Raw genomic sequence first — 22326 nt, 5'->3', positions numbered from 1 at the left:
GCTTGAACAAGCGCTAGTCACCTATTCAGGATCGCCCGTTTACAACATGCCTAAGACTAATAAAAGCTGCGATTAACAGATCTGATGGTCCCTTTGTCAGCTACAAACAGCGGCGCTACAGCGATACTACACTACTGGCCATTAAAATTGAGGAAGATGACGAGCTAAAGACGTGAAATTTAACCAACAGGAAGAAGATGCTGTGATAAGCAAATGATTAGCTTTTCAGAGCATTCACACTAGGTTGGCGCCGGTGTCGACACCTACAACGTGCTGACATGAGGAAAGTTTCCAACCGATTTCTCATGCACAAACAGCAGTTGACCACCGTTGCCTGGTGAAACGTTGCTGTGATGCCTCGTTAAGGAGAAGGAATGCGTACCATCACGTTTCCTACTTTGATAAAGGTCGGATTGTAGGCTATCGCGATTGCGGTTTATCGTATCGCGACATTGTTTCTCGCGTTGGTCGAGATCCAACGACTTTTAGCAGAATATGAAATCGGTGTGTTCACGACGGTAATACGGAACGCCGTGCTGGAACCCAACGGCCTCGTATCACTAGCAGTCGAGATGACAGGCATCTTATCCGCATGGCTGTAACGGATTGTGCCGACACGTCTCGATCCCTAAGTCAACAGATGGAGACGTTTGCAAGAGAACAACCATCTGCACCGAACCAACTCCCTAACTCCCTAAACCGTCCTCCTCTCAGGACGTACTTAGTTTTGATGAGAGGAAAAAGAAACACATCGTTACTGGGTTCGTCATCTTTTCGGATATAGAGAACAAGAGGGAGAATTCCATGAAGTACTTGATTTTTTTTTTTTGAGTCATCATTCTTCTGACTGGTCTAATGCCACCGTCCACGGATTCCTCTCCTGTGCGAACGTCTTCATCTCAGTGTACCTCTTGCAACCTACGTTCTCAATTATATGCTGGATGTATTTCAATCTCTGTCTTCCTTTACAATTTTTTCCCTCTGCAGCTCCCTCTAGTGCCATAGAAATAATTTCCTCACGTCTTAACAATGTCCTATCATCCATCCCTTCTCCTTGTCTTTTCCACTTATTCGTTTTCTCTCCGATTCTGCGCAGAACCTCCTCATTCCTCACGTTATCAGTGCACCCGGTTTTCAGCATTTGTCTGTAGCAACACAACTCAAATGCTTCGAATCTGTTCTGTTCCAGTTTTCCCAGAGTACATCTTTCACTACCAGAGAACGTTGGGCTCCAAACATACATTCAGAAATTTCTTCCTCTAATTAAAGGCTATGTTTGATACTAGTTGACTTCTCTTGGCCGGGAATGTCCTTTCTCCCAGCGATAGTCTACGTTTGATGTCCTCCTTGCTCCGTCCGTCATTGGTTATTTTATTGCCTAGGTAGAAGAGTTCCTTAACTTCATCTTCTTCTTAATCATCAGTCCTCATGTTAAGTTCCTCACTGTTCTCATTTTTGCTAGTTCTCATTACTTTCGTCTTTATTCCATTTACCCTCAATTCATTCCATTCAGCATATCATGCAATTCTTTTTCACTTTCACTCAGGATAGCAATGTCATTAGCGAGTTGTATCATTGATATGTTTTCAACTTGAATTTTAATTCTACACCTGAACCTTTCTTTTATTTCCATCATGGCTTCCCCAGACGTACAGAGGGAACGGTAGGCAGGAAGGACTACGTCTCTGTCTTTCAACCTTCTTAACTCGAGCACTTCGTTCTTGGTCGTCCATTCTTATTATTTGGCTCCTGTACATATTGTATATTACCCGTTTCTCCCTAGTGCTCATAACTATTTTTCTCCAAATTTCGCACACTTTGCACCATTTTACATTGTCGAACGCTTTTTCCAGGTCGACAAATCCCATGAACGTGTTTCGATCTTTCTTTAGTCTTGCTTACATTATCAACCGCAATGGCAGAATTCCTTCACTGGTGCCTTAACATTTCCTAAAGGCAAACAGATGGTCATGTAACACATTCTCAATTTTCGTTACCATTCTCTTGTATCTTTGATCCACGAGCTGTTAAGCTGATTGTGCGATAATTCTCGCACTTGCCATCTCTTGCAGTCTTCGAAATTGTGTGGATGATATTTTTCCCACACACCAACGCGAATAGTGGTTTTGTTGCCACTTGCCCTCTTCATTACTACTACATTGTGATCTAAGCCTGTATCTGCTTCTGGGTGTGCCTTAGAATCCAATATCTGATTTCGGAATCTCTGTCTGACCATGATGTAATCTTACTGAAATCTTCCCATACCACCCGATCTTTTCCACGTATACCTCCTCCTCTTGTGATTCTTGAACAGAATATTCGCTATTACTAGCTGAAATTTATTACAGAACTCCGTTATTCTCCTCTCTCATTCCTTCTCCCAAGCCCATATTCTTCTGTAATCTTGTCTTCTACTCCTTCCCCTACAACTGCATTCTAGTCCCCCATGACTATTAAATTTTCATCTCGCATTACGTACTGTATTACCCTCTCAATATCATCATATACTTTCTCTATCTTTTCATCTTCAGTTTGTGAAGTCGTCATGTATACCTGAACTATCGTTGTCGGTGCTGGTTTGCTGTCTATTCTATCACTGAACTGTTCACTGTAACTGCCCTACCTTCCTATTCATAACGATCCCTACTCCCGTTATACCGTTTTCTGCTGCCGTTGATATCACCCTATACTCATCTGACCAGAAACCCTTGTCTTCTTTCCGTTTCACTTCACAGACCACTACTATATCTAGCTTGAGCCTTTGCATTTCTCTTTTCCTATTTTCTACCTTCCCTACCACAATCAAGCTTCTGATATTTCACGCCCCGATTCGCAGAACGTTATCTTTTAGTTGGTTGTTGAATCTTTTTCTCATGGTCACCTCCCCTTTGGCTCTTGCCCCGCGGAGATCCGAATCGGGGATTATTCCGGAATCTTTTGCCAATGGAGGGATCATCATGACACTTTTTCAATTACAGGCCTCATGTCCTGTGGATGCACGTTATGTGTCTTCAATGTGGTAGTTTCCATTGTCTTCTGCATCCTCATGCCGTTGATCTTTGCTGGTACCTCCGCCTTTAGGGGCAGTTTCCCACCACTAGGACAAGAGAGTGCCTTAAACCTCTGTCCGCTCCTCCGCCCTCTTTGACAGGGTCGTTGACAGAATGAGGGTACCTTATTACGCCGTAAGTTTTCGGTCGCAATGCTGATTATTAGCCAAATTTTAAGCGGTGGTGGGTTTCGAACCCGGGACCGAGGACGTTTTTATTACTAATCACAGACGCTACCCTACACCACGGGTGCAAACTACAGTGTTGAACAGCCTGGCTAATGATCCTGTAAAATTCGCAATCTGTTTTAGAATGAGGTTTACTTTTTTCAAGAATTTATCGCATTCCTTCTTTCTGACTTCAAGAGAAACACTCGAAATGGAGAATGTGTATTTCAAGTGAGGAGAGACTGACTGTCACATTAAGGTAGGAACTTCTAATCGCACTAAACATTAATTTTGTACATAATTACGTATTATTTATTTACACGTTTATCATTGATTGATTATTGTTTTGTTCACTCCATTCCCCTTTCAATTTACTGTTTTGTACTATCTTCCTTTTGGGGATTCTCAAGTTTCTATGAGGTTTTGTTACTGAATATGCCATGCATCAGTTCATCGGATCAACATTTATATTTGTAAGTTCATAAAGTAGCATCCTTCGCCTGCTGAAATTCCGCAGCAAACTGAGGCGGCGTGGAAGAGGATTGCTGAACACTTTGACGAGCTGCGGCAATTATCTAACTGTACTGGTGCTATCGACGGAAAACATGCGTTCATAAGATTCGATAAACTGTGAAAGTCTGTACTGTAATTATAAAGGGTCATTTTCTACAGTCCTCTTGTTATTGCTGGACTCGAACTGTAAAGTTATTTTCGTTGGTGTTGGAGGATGTTGAGAAGCCAGTGATGATGGATCGTTTGCCAACTCTTCAATGGAAACATGTTTGAACGTGTCAGGTACATCATTACCTCCCAAGGGCAACGAGGATCTACCGTTTGTTATTATTGGCGACATAGCGTTTCCCATGAAAACATGTTTAATGAGGCGGTACGCTCGAAATGTAGCCTCTCTAAATATATCAGAGGCTATATTCAGTTACGGCCTCTCACGTGCCAGACGAGTCGTGGAGAATGCCGTTGGAATCTTGGTTCAGAGATGCGGAACATATTATCACTGTTGCCTTCAGCAGGTGCAACAAAAGGTAAAACGAACAGGAACACAAAAATTGTAATTAATAGACTCGTTAAGCCTCTCGCCGATGTATCCCCCCACATACAGGGTATTGGGAAGTTCCCGTTACAGACTTCTACTACTTGTAGAGATGAGTGTGTACATAATATTTTGAGTAGGAATCCATGTCCTGAAACTTACTGTTTCCGTTCTATGACGGTTTGAGTTCAGACGTTTATCTCATCCACTTCTGCTTGAGGAAAAGAATTTGGCGTGACGTGTTACAGGTGTTAGGTAACAACTCGACGTTAAGTGACATCAGGTCGCCATGTGACGTGCTACACGTAATCCTTTCTATGCTGTTGCATACCAGAACTACAACTCTGAGGCTATTTCCCTCAGCAGACGTAGACGCGTTGCAGATCTGAATTGAGGCCGTCGTATAACGGAAACGGTACGTTTTCGTACATGGCTTCCTATTCAAAATATTATGTACTCACTGACTTTTACAGGTCGTAGAAGTTTGTAACGGGAATTTCCGTACACACTGTATCGTCTTTGACAAGAGTATTGTAATCTGTATGCGAGAATTCGTAGGGACGCGGATGCTGCTAAACAAATATTGCAAGTTCCTCGTCTATGTTTACGGAAACCCTTCAGAACCCAGTGTGTGGTCATACAGGGCACTTACCCTCGAGAAAGATCAGTAGCAGTTCTACGAAAGCCGGAAAGATCCGAACACGGAAAGAGCACCAACGGGAAAAGTATGGGAGCCTTGATGGTCACTATGTGATAAAAAGTATCTGGACACCACAAAAAACCTACGTTTTTCATATTACGTGAGCTGTGCTGCCACCTACTGGCAGGTACTCCATATCAGCGACCTCACTAGTCATTAGACGTCGCGAGAGCAGAATGGGGCGCTCCGCGGAACTCAAGTAGTCAGGTGGTAGAGTGTCACTTGTGTCATACGCCTCTAAGCGAGATTTCCACACTGCTAAACATCCCTAGGTCCACTGTTTCCGATGTTATAGTGAGGTGGAAACGTGAAGGGACAGGTGCAGCACAAAAGCGAACAGTCCGACCTCGTCTGTTGACTGAGAGAGACCGCCGACAGATGAAGAGGGTCGTAATGTGTAATAGGCAGACAGCTATCCAGACCACCATACAGGAATCCAAAACTGCATCACGATCCAGTTTTGGATTCCTTGGTCGAGTGGCTGCTCGCAAGCCACACATCACACCTGTAAATGCCAAACGACGCCTTGCTTGGTGTAATGACCGTATACATTGGACGATTGATCCGTGGAAAATTGTTGTGTGGAGTGACGAATCATGGTATACAATGTGGCGGTCCGATGGCAGGGTGTGGGTAAAGTGAATGCCCGGTTAACGTCATCTGCCAGCGTGTGTAGTGCCAACAGTAAAATGCTGAGGCAGTGGTGTTATGGTGTGGTCTTGTTTTTCAAGGAAGGAGCCTGCACCGCTTGTTGTTGTGCGTGGCAATATCACAGCACAGGCCTACATTGATGTGTTAAGCACCTTCTTGCTTCCCACTGTTGAAGAGCAATTCGGGGATGGCGATTACATCTATCAAAACGATGGAGCACCTTTCCATAATGCACGGCTTGGGCCGGCGTGGTTAGACGGCAATCACGGAGTCCTGCACGGAGTCCTGACGTGAATCTTATAGAACACCTTTGGGATGTTTTGGAACGACCGACATCGATACCTCCTCTCAGTGCAGAACTCCGTGAAGAATGGGTTGTCATTCCCCAAGAAACCCAGCATATGATTGAACGTATGCCTGCGAGAGCGGAAGCTATCATAAAGACTAAGGTTGGGCCAACACCATATTGAGTTCCAGCATTACCGATGGAGGGCGCCACGAACTTTTAAGTCACTTTCAGACAGGCATCCGGATTCTTTTGATCAAATAGTGTAGTTTCCACGTGACGTATTGTGTTCTCCCTACGCTCCTGTCATCTGCGTCGAAACGGCTCTCCCAACGGGTAGCCAACAGCACGAGAGACGCACGGCATGGACACAGCAGGCTGTGTGGAAACGAGATACTTGACGCTTACGCAAAGTGAGTTCAGTCGCGATGCCATGCTTCATGTCACAGTCGGAGCTCAGTCGAAACACAGTCTGAACGCAGTGCCGTATGTGGAAACCGGCGGGAAGCGACTAATGTCAATGAGGAGTACTCATCCGGTAAGCCGTGCATGTTAAAGTGCCGCGGCGTTTCGGAGAGAGTGCGCCCGGCCGATTAACGACGAAGGTCAGCGTGCCGGCCGGTCTGAATGTGCTTTTTACGCCGTTTTCCACATTCCACTAGGTGAATACCGGGCGTCAGTTACACGATTTGCAACTATTTAGAAAACTTTCGCTCACTATCACACGAATAACAGTACACGCAGACATTTATGGACTCACGTATTTCGTCCCAGGGGAGAAAGGGGGGTGGGGAGAACGGGTTGGCGACAGAAAGGCCATCTGGCCACTCCTTAAATGAACCGTGCCAAATTCGTCACTAACCTTGCTGAACCTGCTTCGATGCGGAACAGAGACACACGAAAAAGAAGAAGAAGAATGTCAGTCGAGAGTAGTATCTACAGCAGGTACGCACGTGTGTGTAGAGCGGTTGCTGCAGCTTGTGTCTCCGTCGAGGCTCGGTACGGCACTGACCGCTGTTCACCAGATGCTGTCCAGTAGTCACTTCTCTCTCCGCTTCATCACCGTGACTCGCTAAAACTAGCACGCTACACCAGACGTTCGGCTCAAATTGGTCTGTTTGGTGCGATGACGGAGTGATCAATAATCGCGCTTATGTCGTCACCGCGCAGGCGAACCCCTTCTCCCCCCCCCCCCCCCCCCCCTTCCTCACGCCGGTGCCAGCCGTGACGTGATCGATTTACCTGCTTCATTTGACCCACCTGTTTGTGTTAAAACAGTCACCTAGGCCGCAAGTAATATGACGGTACACGAGATCAACAGGTGCTCCACAGTAATGGACCAGTTGTTTCGTATAGATAAACTGAAAATTGGGGGCAAGCGGAACATCACTTACTTTCCGGGTACTTATAAAGGCAGCGGGTCAAGAATTACAGGCTTGGCGAGTTCGCTCGTGCAAGCCTTGTATAAAAGCGTACACAGATCTCCGATCGCTTCCACACAGAGAAAGTATAGTTGTCTAATCATAAGCTTGTAGTTAGAGTACGTGGAGTGCCAACGATCACGATGTGCTCGTTTTAGCCAGCTTTGTAGATTGTAACGAAGAAAAGTAAACAGTTATGAGAAGACGTGGTTTGTACTACAAGGACTGGTTTGTGGAACCAAGAACCTATTCTCACAATTACCTTACTCTGTGATTGAAGACACTCCCAGCTCGTTGTTATCCACGCCAACGTGTACCCGAGACTACAGGGATAACCGAAAAACACAGATAATTCAAAATACACATGTTTTACCGCGACTGCTATTTACTGTCTTCACTAAATATGCCGGATATTACATCTGAAAGCCCAATGTTTTACTTACGCGTTACTTGCCACAAGTGTGTGCGAAATAATATATGAGCAATGATCTCCTTGTTTCCTGTTAATAGAAAACTAGGTTGGACATTTCTCATCCAGTTGTTTAGAAACCGAGCGAGGTGGCGCAGTGGGTAGCACACTGCACTCGTATTCGGGAGGACGACGGTTCAATCCCGCGTCCAGCCATCCTGATTTAGGTTTTCCGTGATTTCCCTAAATCGCTCCAGGCAAATGGCGGGATAGTTCTTTTGAAAGGGTACGGCCGACTTCCTTCCCTGTCCTTCCCTAATCCGATGAGACCGATGACCTCGCTGTCTGGTCTCCTCCCACAAACAACTCAACCCCCAACTTGCCAGAAACTGACTTGCAAATCTACAATTAAGCGGACACTATTTCGTATCATTTAGTTTCAGTTCACCTTCGGGAATTTTTTGGTTTGTTTCTGTTTTCCATCCATGTGTTTTACCGACTGCTTTCATTTTCCGGAGAGTCGATACACACAGATTAATGCATACTTTAATGATACATCAACGCATTTCTTTGCCCCGGCGTGCGTCACAAATGGGTCCTGATCGCTTTCTCCCTCTATGGAACATACTTTGGTCTCTATATCCGCGCACGTAGCTGCCATTATCCCTGTTTATAGTCATCTCTGTTTAACAAATCACGTATGTTTTCGTCACCTATATCTTCACAACCAAAAATCTATAATCTAAATGAAAATATTCGTTCCAAATATATAGAAAGAAAGATTCTTTGTCTTTTTGCTACAATATAGCAGGTCAGCTGATGGAAGCAGTTAATTCCATAAATTATCTGTGAGTAGGTATTAGGAGTGATTTAAAATGGAATGATCATATAAAGTTGATTGTCGGTAAAGCAGATGACAGACTGAGATTCATTGGAAGAATCCTAAGGAAATGCAATCCGAAAACAAAAGAAGTAGGTTACAGTACACTTGTTCGTCCACTGCTTGAATACTGCTGACCGGTGTGGGATCCGTACCAGATAGGGTTGATAGAAGAGATAGAGAAGATCCAACGGAGAGCAGCGCGCTACGTTACAGGATCATTCAGTAATCGCGAAAGCGTTACGGAGATGATAGATGAACTCCAGTGGAAGACCTGCAAGAGAGGCGCTCAGTAACTTGTTCAAATGTGTGTGAAACCTTATAGGACTTAACTGCTAAGGTCATCATTGCCTATGCTTACACACTACTTAACCTAAGGTATTCTAAGGACAAACACACACACCCATGCCCGAGGGAGGACTCGAAACTCCGCCGGGACCAGCCGCACAGTCCATGAGTTCAGCGCCTAAGACCGCTCTGCTAATCCCGCGCGGCTCTCAGTAGCTCGGTACAGGCTTTTGTTGAAGTTTCGAGAACATACCTTCACCGAAAAGTCAAACAGTATATTGCTCCCTCCTATGTATATCTCACGAAGTGATAAAATCAGAGAGATTAGAGCCCACACAGAGGCATACCGACAATCTTTCTTTCCACGAACAATGCGAGGCTGGAATAGAAGGGAGAATCGATATAGGTACTCAAAGTACCCTTCGCCACACACTGTCAGGTGGTTTGCGGAGATTGGAAGTAGATGTAGATGTAGACGTAGATCACATTACTTCACAATTTGTTCTTTATTTCTTCCAAAATCGCCGAACTCTACGCGGATAATCCATAAGTCGCTCAGTCTGCAGGGACATATTAGGAAGCATGCCGTATATCGATATGATCGGTATACTTATTTCAGGAACAATGAAACAAATACACGTTCAACAGGCCTATCACCACGCGTAACATCACTGATTAAAAATAGGGATACAATCAAATCAAAAAACGCTCTGAGCACTATGGGACTTAACATCTATGATCATCAGTCCCATAGAACTTATAACTGCTTAAACCTAACTAACTTAAGGACATCACACAACACCCAGTCATCACGAGGCAGAGAAAATCCCTGACCCGGATACAATCCTGAGAGCCTTAGCAGTACAGCGACTTCTCTCAAGATGAAGAGGCTCCGAAACCTCTGTTGAACGCATCTGAATACTTCTGTAAGATGCGATTGTTGACTTCGGTACCTCATTCCTACCTCTCCCAGGATAGTTTATTTTATGCATAGCCCAATCTATCATTTATTCGCTTCCATAGTTGCTTCTGAGAGAGTTCATCTTTTTTTAGTAACGACGTGCGGATATGTCGACAATACTCGACGTATCTTCATATAGCATTAGGTAGGAACAAGTTATGTACCAATGAACATAGGCTAATATAATCGTTTTGGTGGTCCAGAAGTTATGGTATGGGGACGCATAACGTGGAATTGGCGTACTGACTACGAAATCTTTGAAGAGGGTACACATAGCAGCCAACGAGATTGTGATTCTGAAGTCCTTCCTCATTTCAGGGGTACATTCGCCTCTTGCTTCATTTTAACAGGTGATAAGGCGCTGCCGGCCGCGGTTGTCGAGCGGTTCTAGGCGCTTCAGTCCGGAACCGCGCGACTGCTATGGTTTCAGGTTCGAATCCTGTCTCGGGCATGGATGTGTGTGATGTCTTTAGGTTTGTTATGTTTAAGTAGTTCTAAGTTCTAGGGGACTCATGACGTCAGATGTTAAGTCCCATAGTGCTCAGAGCCATTTGATAAGGCGCTCCAGAATCGAGAGGATTATCGGTGAGTTGGTTGTCCTATCCACTCGCTTAACTTAAAGCCTTTCGGGCATATGTGGGATGCGTGTGGGAGACATAACGCAGAGCATCCTCATGCACCAACAATCATCCGCAGTTTTTAAGTGCTCAGGTGAAGGAAGGATCGCTCTACCACAAGAACTCCTTACCAACAGTCACAGAGCACGCACTGCTGTTCATCGTGATCAAACAGAGTATTAAGCAGCACGCCCCGCCGTTTAGAATGTGCAGGGGACCATCATGATTCGCCGTGGCTTGAATGCAATTATTGTCTTTGGATAAAAGTGTCATATCTGATGCCTCATTTTGTATTTCTTTCAGTTACCTTCTGCACTATACTGCATCGGTTCTCTTTACGTATGCTCCAAGTTTTATCGAGCTATGTTACTTGCCAGCGATACGTCATGCGAAAGTTACTCTCGTCCAAGTTGTGCTGCCTAGTGTATATGACGTATGCAGCACGTCTCTTTAAGATCCTGTCACTGTAAACGGCCCACCCCACCTCCCGCGGCCATGGCTCCCTTCCACTCTACTCCACCCACATCCTAAGCCATGTCCGGACTGGCATCCCTTTTCACTCTTACAATTCCTCCTCTAACCATTCGCCCACAAAATCACTCTCTCTGGCACTAACACCAACTGCTACATTCCCACGACATACCTCTTCCTAGCACTCTAGGCCCGCTCATCTATGTATCTGTTTCAGTCAGTCAACACATTGCTTTATTACTTTTTAAATTATGCAAATGTTTTTATGTTTTGTGTTACATTCACTTTTTCAATTAATCACCAAATACGACCTCTACATTTTAAATTATGCAACTGAATCTATGTCTTTTCATTACGTCGAACATCCATTTTGTGAACAGCCATGTCCAATTTTATAACATATTTAAAAAATTTTGCCGTCACGTGACTGAAGAGCGGCGACTTGCATCCGTTGACAGCCCATCCCCATAAGGAGCGATCGGAATGAAATGGCAGTACAGAAAAAAATCTCTTTAACATACCGCCATATGCTATTGGTTTAATGCTTCTGCAGCAATGCTAGTTTCTGTATTCTCGAATAAACGTTTCCAGCTATTTGCTCCACAGCGCCGCAACGAATGTTGCCTCACGAGCGAGGTTACTTTGTACAAGCCCACACATTGTCGGTACGCACGCTCAGACATGTGCACGTAGCACAGATTTTGCGTAACTGAAAATAGATCACGCCTCAGGTAGTTTGAGTAGTCCGAAAATATACGCGAATTTTCGATAGAGGCGATGAAGGATGGTTGCACGAAGTGCGTGATGATAGATGCTTCTCAACTTCGCTGTTACGTTTGTTGTCATCTTCAAGCACAAAGAGGAAAATAATGTGGTGGATAAGGAGCAGACGGGAAACTGTTATACTTTCAGAATGGGATTTTCTCTCTGCAGCGGAGTGTGCGCTGAGATGAAACTTCCTGGCAGATTAAAACTGGGTTGCGGACCGAGACTGTGAGGACGGGGCGTGAGTCGTGCTTGGGTAGCTCAGTTGGTAAAGCACTTGGCCGCGAAAGGCAAAGGTCCCGAGTTCGAGTCTCGGTCAGGCACACAGTTTTAATCTGCCAAGAAGTGTTATAATTTCCTTCAAGGGAAACCTATGCAAGCCTTCTAGAAAAATAAAATATTTTTAATCATGTACATAACTATTGGTGTTATGCTAATACACCTCCGTAGAAGAAAGAGTTACTGGTTCGAATCCTGGTGTTAGAAAATATTTTCATCGCTTTAGTTTCTTTGGCTGGAGGAATAGAAATGGCGCTGTAAAATTGCTGATCACAAGTCCTTCCACATCTGTCCGCAATACAAGGTGTCTCAAACCTCTGGCGGAAACTGAAACGTGATAGCGGATCCACTAACGATTACATTGGCGTAGGGGATCAGTGGTCAGAAGTGTTATGGACATCAGCAGCGTACACAGCATAACAGCAACGTAGCTCATAGTAGTTGTTAAAACAGATGACCGCCAGTCTCAACTACCCGGTGTTCCTGCGCGATGTGCTGTGACAGTTCTTGGAGACTGCACCCCTAGCTATCATCGAAAGGTTGTGGTTTCCTCGCAACGGTGGACCAGCCCACTTCATTATACATGTCTGGGAGCACCTGAATAACACGATTGGAAGGGGACATGCTGTCCCATAGTGAGCGCGATCACCGGATCTCACAACTCTGGCATTAAGTCAAGATGTTGGTGTACGAAACTCCTGTATAAACAGATGAAGATCAGCTTACTACTTCCCAAACTATCTAGTTCGGAGTACAACAGACGCCCAGGCTCTTTGCGAGAGTGTGACAGTATTTCATGCGCCGTTTCAATGCATGTGTTGAGACTGGCGGTCATTACTGTGAGTTACGTTTTGTTATGCAGTCTACGATGCGAATGTCCAAGCCACAGTAAACATACATTTTCGAACATTGATTCAGTGTCTCAATATAATCGTTTGAGGACCCACTGTCACATATTTCAATTTGATACAAAAGGTTTGAGAAACTCTATACAGGATGGTCTATTGATCGTGACCGGGCCAAATATCTCATGAAATAAGGGTCAAACGAAAAAACTACAATGATCGAAACTTGTCTAGCTTGAAGGGGGAAACCAGATGGCGCTATGGTTAGCCCGCTAGATGGCGTTTCCTAGCAGGTCATACCGATATCAACTGCGTTTTATTAAGTAGGGACCCCCATTTTTTATTACATATTCGTGTGATACGTAAAGAAATATGAATGTTTTAGTTGGACCACTTTTTTCGCTTTGTGATAGATGACGCTGTAACAGTCACAAAGATATGGCTCACAATTTTAGACGAACAGTTGGTAACAGGTAGGTTTTTAAAAAATTAAAGCGTAGGTACGTTTGAACACTTTACTTCAGTTGTGAACTTTGTGAACTTATCATTTGTGAGAACGCATGCTGTTACAGCGTGATTACCTGTAAATACCACATTAATGCAATAACTGCTCAAAATGATATCCGTCAACCTCACTGTATTTGGCAATACGTGAAGCGACATTCCTCTCGACAGTGAATAGTTCCTCTTCCGTAATGTCCGCGCATGCATTGACAATGCGCTGACGCAGGTTGTCAGGCGTTGGCGGTGGATCACGATAGCAAATATCCTTCAATTTTCCTCACGGAAAGAAATGCGGGGACGTCAGATACGGTGAACGTGCTTTGACGACCAATCCACCTGTCAATAAATATGCTATTCCATACCGCTTCAAGCGCACGCGAGGTATGTGCCGGACATCCATCATGTTGGAAGTACATCGCCATTCTGTCATGCAATGAAACATCTTCTAGTAACATTGGTAGAACATTACGAAGGAAATCAACATACATTGCACCATTTAGATTGCCATTGATAAAATGGGGGCCAATTATCCCTCCTCTCATAATGCCGCACCATACATTAACCCGCCAAGGTCGCTGATGTTCCACATGTCGCAGCCATCATGGATTTTCCGTTGCACAATAGTGCATTTTATGCCGTTTTACGTTACCATTGTTGGTGAACGACGCTTCGTCGCTAAATAGAACGCGTGCAAATAATCTGTCATCGTCCCGTAATTTCTCTTGTGCCCAGTGGCAGAACTGTACACGACGTTCAAAGTCGTCGCCATGCAATTCCTGATGCATAGAAATATGGTACTCGTGCAATCGATGTTGATGTAGCATTCTCAACACCGACGTTTTTGAGATTCCCGATTCTAGCGCAATTTGTCTGCTACTGATGTGCCCATTAGCTGCGACAGCAGCTGAAACACCTACTTGGGCATCATCATTTGTTGCAGGTCGTAGTTGACGTTTCACATGTAGTTGAACACCTCCTGTTTCCTTAAATAACGTAACTATCCGGCGAACGGTCCGGACACTTGGATGATGTCGTCCAGGATACCGAGCAGCATACATAGCACACGCCCGTTGAGCATTTTGATCACAATAGCCATACCTCAACACTATATGCACCTTTTCCGTAGTTGGTGAACGATCCATTTTAACACGGATATTGTATCACGAAGTAAATACCGTCCGCACTGGGTAAAAAGTGGCCCAACTAAAACATACATATTTCTTTACGTACCACAGTTATATGTAATAAAAATGGGTGTTCCTATTTCAAGAGACTCAGTTGATGTCCGTTTGACGTATGTCAGCGCCTCTATTGGGGCAACCATAGCGCCATCTGGTTTGCTTCTTCAATCTAGACGAGTTTCGTTCTTTGTAAGTTTTTGGTTTGATGCTTATTCGTGAGATATTTGGCCCGGTCACTATCAATGGACCTCCCTGTATACAATGATGTGCCTTATATAACACTGTCATTTGTATATATGTTTATTTTCTGAGTCTGGAAGAAAAATCAGCAATTGTCAGGACTTCCAGCGAATTCAGACACGCTCTAGAATAGCTTATCGCTTTCGGAACTGGCTATCCAAATCTTTTACAAGAAAAACAAGTGTGTGGACTCTCTCTCACGATGATACGTGGCAACATCACAAATGTTAAACACTTAAGTACTTAGGTAAAATTATCGGAAATGCTGTCCGTGACATTTCCAATGAAATTTCTTTTCAAAAATTTCATAAAGCCTACGCAAACAAATGGAATCCGAGTAACTGGAATTTTCGTTACACCCAAACCAAATGTCCTACTAGCAGGTTGTCGTTCTCCTACAAGCTCTCTACCCAGCTGAGAAACCGTAATTAACCATGAGCACTAAGTATGGTATGACGGGCGTCGAGCAAAATATTTGGACCTATGTTCTAACACGGTATTTGGTTGAGCAAACCATCAAAAATACTGCGTCGACTTACAGAAAAATTTAGCCCCATAGCACGGAAAACACATGAGAAATTTTAGAGACAAGTAGAACGAACAGATAACTCACGATCAAGAAACTACTCTGCATCATAAACGGGGCTTTAAATATTAGTGTGTAACAGATAGCCGGTACGTGGAATGATCCCACGGAAGTTGCTCTTAACCCATTGGCGTGTACGCTGGCTACATACCGGCGGAAGATCGACTTCCATGAATTCACCTCCAGCTTCTACAACGCAAAGAAATTTGTCGTGAACTGCAGACTAAAGGTCACTTAAGTTGCAGCTATCGCATTTAATTTATTTCTTAACAATACTCGTTAAATTGTGCCAGTACATGTGTTCAAGAAAGACGTCGCGTGTTGTGCAATACTCGCGGCCATTTGCACTCAGGTGCGAGATCCATGCCTTCCCTCATACCTATGCCGTGTCTGCTAATTGCACAGACACCGACCGACCGCGACATCGCCACTGGACTACGTCTGCGACACGCGCAGTGCACGTGACAAAGTTACCAACAGGCTCTTAGGGTGCTGACGCGCTGCCTTTCTACGTGTTGAAAAATGATGACGAAGCCTTATGACGTACACATGCTGACGTTTTCACTATGCACCGTAACTACAGGTGCTCTGTCTAGTGGAAGTTACGCTACTCCGGTTACGCAGTAGAGTGACTACACATTCCTTCTTGCAATTCTTTTATACTGTTGTAAAGCGGGAAGTGAATCGAAAAATTACATACAGCGACGATCAGACGTGTACTGCCTGTGGTAAAGCGAGCGACTATAAAAATTAATGATTTCAGCGAAACTTAGTACGCGTATAGGTTATTGTCATCATGGGGGTAAGAACCATCTACTTATCATAGTTCGGAAGTTTGTTGTTGTTGTGGTCTTCAGTCCAGAGACTGGTCTGCTGCAGCTCTCCATGCTACTCTATCCCGTGCAAGTTTCTTTATCTCCCAGTACCTACTTCAACCTACATCCTTCTGAATCTGTTTAGTGTATTCATCTGTTGGTCTCCCTCTACGATTTTTACCCTCCACGCTGCCCTCCAGTACTAAATTGGTAATCCCTTGATGCCTCAGAACATGTGCTACCAACCGGTCCCTTCTTCTTGTCAAGTTGTGCCACAAACTCCTCTTCTCCCCAATTCTATTCAATACTGCCTCATCAGTCATGAGCTCTACCCATTTAATCTTCAGGATTTTTCTTCAGCAACACATTTCGAAAGCTTCTATTCTCTACCTGTCCAAACTATTTATCGTCCACGTTTCACTTCCATACATGGCCACACTCCACACAAGTACTTACAGAAACGAGTAGCTGACACATAAATCTATGCTCGATGTTGACAAATTTCTCTTCTTCAGAAACAGTTTCCTTGCCATTGCCAGTCGACATTTTATATTCTTTCTACTTCGAACATCACCAGTTATTTTGCTCCCCAAATAGCAAAACTCATTTACTACTTTAATCGTCTCATTTCCTAATATAATACCCTCAGCATCACCCGATTTAATTCTACTACATTCCATTATCCTCGTTTTGCTTTTGTTGATGTTCATCTTATATCCTCCTTTCAAGGCACTGTCCATTCCGTTGAGCTGCTCTTGCACGTCTTTTGCTGTCTCTGACAGAATTACAATGTTATCGGCGGACCTCAAACTTTTTATTTCTTCTCCGTGGATTTTAATTCCTACACCGAATTTTTCTTTTGTTTCCTTTACTGCTTGTTCAATATAAAGATCGAATTAACATCGTGGATAGGCTAAAACTCTGTCTCACTCCCTTCCCAACCACTGCTTCTCTTTCATGTCCCACGACTCTTGTAACTGCCATCTGGATTCTGTACAAATTTTAAATACCCTTTCGCTCCCTGTCTTTTACCCCTGCCACCTTCAGAATTTGAAAGAGTGTATTCTAGTCAACATTTTCAAAAGCTTTCTCTAAGTCTACAAATGCTAGAAAAGTAGACTTGCTTTTCCTTAATCTATTTTCTAAGATAAGTCGTAGCGTCAGTATTGCTTCACGTGTTCCTACATTTCTTCGGAATACATACTGATCTTCCCCACGGTCGGCTTCTACCAGTTTTTCTATTCATCTGTAATGAATATGTCTTAGTATTTTGCAGCCGTGGCTTATTAAATTGATAGTTGGGTAATTTTCGCATATTTCAACAAACTGCTTTCTTTGGGATTGGAATTATCGGGCCATTAACACAGATTTGCGTGAAAAACTGCCGCATTGTGTATGACGTTATATTTATTACATCTTCGCAAAATATTTCGCCGACAGTAGTCACACACGCCAGTAAATGCAGCAGTACAAGTATATCACTGTACAACATATAGTTCAAGACATACATCATAAACACTGAGAGGGGTGAAAAATGCCGCACCATATGTGAAGTTTAAATACATTTATTCTTTACTAATAAAGCACTCCTACACTCAAGTCACCTTAACGAAATCCCTGACACTTGGCAGCGCTTTTGACAGCTTTCAGTTGCGCAAACAGCTGCAGGCGAAAACTATAGCAGCCCACAGAGTTATGAAGAAGCGCTGCCACAGAAACGTTTACAAAATCGCGTTGTACACACGCGAAGCAGCTGCTTTAGCGTACAGAAACTGTCCGGGATCTGTACTTACATATTTGTACATTATGTATCTCTCTTTGTACGAATATTTCATAATTTCAAATGGGTTTTCGAGAAGACCTTGAAACGAGGTTTTTTCGATATTATACTAAAAAACACAGTTCGTTTTATGATTTCGTTTGTAATAGAGAATTGGATAAATGAATACCCAAGCAATACTGGGTTAGTCAAGTAGTTAGTTATCTATTTTCCCAACGATTTACATATTCAGAAGTGCAAGAAGTCTTAACTAGTCTTCAAAAGTGGCAAGGCTACTGTCTTCGACGGTACATATGCGGAACTACTCAAATAACGTCTTTTTAGGGCTACTTAAATGAGTCAGCCTGTTTAGTAGAGTGATCACTCACATGAGTACAGAACACTAATTCAGAATAATTGAAAGAAAGACGAGAGTAATGACTAACAGAACCGAGATTTTAACGGTAAACTTAACATCAAAACTGAGTACCTCAAAAATGGAGGAATTCTCCTTCCTAGCAAGGAAAATAATGAAATGGTGGACGAAGCACACAAGAGGAGACTAGCACTGAAAAATAGGCATTCCTCGCGAAGTCAACCAGTATCAGACATAGACCTGAAAGTGAGGAAGAAAATCACGAAAATGTGCGTTTGTAACAAGGAACTGTATGAAAGTGAATCACATACTGAGACGTTTGTGATGTTGTGCTGTAGAAGGATACTGAAGATTAGGCCGCTCTTCACAAAACCGACGATGGAAGGAGTATTTTGAAAGCACTGACAAGAATTAGGAACAGGATGAGAGGACTTGTGCAAAGAAATTAGGGAATAACTTCCATGATAATAGACGAAACTGTAGAGGGCAATAACTGTAAGGAAAGGCAGAGATCGGAATATATCCAATAACTAAATGCCAGTACAAAGCTGGAAATGTGCTCCTGTTTGCGAACGTGAAGCACCATCCGCTGTATGTTTGAAGACAACACTAGAAATTTGTGCTGTATCGATACTCAAACCCAAATTTTCCGCTTTATGCGAGTTTTCTCCTTAAACGCTTCGGCTATCTGTGCACGAGTCATGGTCAGAACCAAATTTCCACATGTCGTCGTCTTTGTGTCACAATCTGCACTCGTACGTTATGTATATTCTCGTCTAGGAAGGACATATTTATTGAGAGTTGAGGGTCTGGTATTGGCAATACGAAATAGCAGTGCCTGTTTTATTTCTATGTTGCGATGTTCTTTCACCCTTGCATACATTTCGCACTCATTCGCCTATACCAGTTTGTCGACTCTCAATAAACATGTCCTTCCTGGACGGGAACGCAGGTTCTGATACATGACCGACGACGTATGAAAGTTTGGCTCTGGCAGGGATTAGTGCATGGATAGCGGTTAAGGTGACCGCCCGCGAAAAGCGGGAAATGCGGGTTCTACTCACGGTGCGGCATAATTTTTCACTATCGTCGTTCCAACATACAGCCAACGGTGCTTCATTTTCGCAGTTGCGAGTACGTTACCTATATATCATGACCGCTGTAGTCACTCCAGTGCCTGTTCCCTCGCACTGCTGTTTCGTCGCCAATACAAAGCGCTGAGAGGTTGTTTGGGTCCAGTGCGCTCCACCCCTAACAATACACTCTCTGTTGATTCACAAGAACCTACAATCCACCGACGCTGGCGGTGTATCGCGTTAAATTTCTTCTTAAAAGGAGTCAATATGAATCGAATCATCTGAAATCGATCTTCTCTGACCTAACCACACGGTGCCCGACTGGGCGCTTCTGGATCACTAGAACTCTTCTTCCCGCAGTGCAAGCGTATTTAAACAGAAGATTTTAAGTACTATTATTAAGCTAATTTCAGAGTCCAATTCCCATCGAAACCGATATATGAAAAGCACTTGTTTGCTTTTGTTGTAAAGCGTTAAAAGGTTTTCGTCTTACAAAGCTGTCATCAGATATTTACTGACTGTCGTCGGCAAATAAGTTAGAATGTTTGTAAACAACGTTGGAGAAAAAGAAGATCCACATATACATTGAAGCACAAACGCATGGTAAATGGCATCTTTTACAGTGTGGTGATATTTCAATGCGTAAAGTAATAAGTTTATCAATAAATAAATATAAAGGAAGTCATATCTATATAACAGTTTACATGTAATTAAAAATCCAACAAAATAAAATGAGTGCTTCAAAATGCTACTTCAAGAGCTGTAAAACATGAAAAGTGACAAACAAACTACAGAATACATGAAGAACTTAAGCAATACCAATAACATAAAAAGAAATGAATAAATGCTGGGAAAGGGAGAAATGTGAGGGAACACACAGTAAAAGCCATATTTGTGGTCGTACTGCATTTTAAGAAATAAAAAGTTGAAGAGTGTATAAATATAAAGGGGACAAGCTCACATTCCTCCATTCTGCTGCTTTTATTCACTTCTGTCTATCTTATTGGTATTTCTTAAGTTTTTCATATGTTCTTTCGTTTTACTGGTTTGTATAGCAGAGCCTATGTTTTACACTCTTGGAGCAGCCTTGTACAATACTTATTTTATATTATTTTATTTTGTTGATTTGTTTATTATTATAAACTGTTATGTAGGCATGATTTTTCCAGTCTGATAAGAATTTTTTCCTGTTTGATCATTTTGTATTTATTTATTGTTCGAATTTTTACTTTTCTCATTGCATTACTATCACACTGTCAAAAATGTCGGTCTGTGCGTTCGTGCTTCAATCTAGAAGTGGAAGTTCTTTCATTCCAATGTCTTTTACAAACACTGTAACTTTTTCGGCGAAAATAGTCAGTAAATGACTTATGATGGTCTTGTAAGCCGAAAAAGGGTTAAAACAAAAAATTAATACTATAGAACAAAAGCAAACCAGCGCTTTTCATTTATTGTAACATCGTTCTACCAAGAACCTACGGAATATTATGTTAACCTGAAACCGTCTTCGCTAGGCATCTCGCTCCTCCAGTAACAATACTCAAATTTAACCACATACGTTTCTGTAAACATTTTCAAGGGCTTCATATCGAAGAGACACCTTTCTGGTCTTGTAGAGGACAAAACGAAGCAGATCACCTTTGCTTTGGGTGCCCGGGACTATATATGGGAGTACAGCAATCCTTTTCCAAGAACTTGTAAAGCTTGGTGATCGCTTGCTAACCTGCGTTATGACTTTGTTAGCAGCGTAGGATCACAGTACATCGACAAATTCACTGTTGCTGCAGGTATCCGCATTTAGGACCACAATGTCATAGAGATGGCGTTTATCACAGAAAACAACGGTTTTCGGTTATAGCGGCGTTTTTTCCACTTCAGATTAACCTGACTGTTGAACCCGCTCAGAATAACCGGTTTTCGGTGTTTTAGTCCTCTTATTTCTTGCAATATACACAGAAATCGAGCAAAAATTAAAACAATTCGGCTCTGCCTGTTTCACGGTACATAGAACCAAAGTATTAAATTTAACAGGCAAGTAAAAGAAAACATTGTCCATCTACCGTTCGATGCTGTTCTCGAAAGGTGGCAAGTGGTTGAATAGTACAAAAAGTCATCATCATTCTCCTACTGATACAAATATTTTGAAACTCTGTTCGAAAAACCACGATGCAATCGGGGATCATAACACTACCTGGACATTACCAAAGTCATTGCAGAGGAGTTGAAACTGATGTTGTAGAACTTTCATTTTCGCATTAATTAGTCCGTTTTCAAGAGCTACAATCCAGCATAAAATGTAGACACAGGCGGTAGATCAGATACTATTTTTATTGTATACTATGAATGAATTGTTGTTAACTTTTTAATTTATTACTTTTACCAAAATTTCCTTCCTCTTTTATTATTTCGTAGGAATGGAAGAGAAATCTTCAATCTTTTAAAGCAAATGCACTATTGTACTTCATTGCTACATCATTAAGTAAAATAATTCCATACTATGGTTGGTGCCATTCTGCAATACGACGGAATACTACCGTGCAGATCAGGTGGGGACATGCCTTGTATACTACGTGTACACGTATACCTGAAGCCACGACACATGGCAACAGGGAAACAACTGTCTCAGCAACGCTGTACCACTTCTAACGCCATGTGCTTGTTGCTCGTTTCTATCTGCAATGTTATTAAAATAGCTCTGATCGCTTTTCTCATTTTCTGTAATAGCGCAATATTTCAAACAAATGCAAATTTTACAAATTAAAGTTACTCCCCTTTTTTTAAAAAAAGAGGGTTTATATAAAACCGAAAAATTTTAGCGCTGCTGCTAGAGCCAATTGATATTTCGGTTTTCTTCCTCAGTTATCAGTAAAAAAATAAAAAGAATAACTGTTCTAAACGACTCGAAACAAACACCAAAAACTACCGGTTATTCAGAACTAAAATATCCGGTG

At 42.8% G+C, this 22326-nt stretch overlaps 1 protein-coding gene across 1 annotated transcript in view; it reads right to left on the bottom strand.

Annotated features, from left to right (window-relative positions):
* LOC126355270 (UDP-glucosyltransferase 2-like) overlaps nucleotides 1–6949 on the bottom strand; it is a 45038-nt gene extending 38089 nt beyond the window's left edge. The window contains exon 1 of the mRNA XM_050005558.1: nucleotides 6856–6949. The gene's annotated coding sequence lies outside the window, so the exon portion shown is untranslated. The remainder of the gene's footprint in view (nucleotides 1–6855) is intronic.
* Nucleotides 6950–22326: the final 15377 nt, after the last annotated feature.

Source organism: Schistocerca gregaria, chromosome 3, assembly GCF_023897955.1.
Source record: "Schistocerca gregaria isolate iqSchGreg1 chromosome 3, iqSchGreg1.2, whole genome shotgun sequence".
Taxonomy (NCBI): Eukaryota; Metazoa; Arthropoda; class Insecta; order Orthoptera; family Acrididae; genus Schistocerca; species Schistocerca gregaria.
This window is presented reverse-complemented; position numbering and strand designations above follow the sequence as displayed.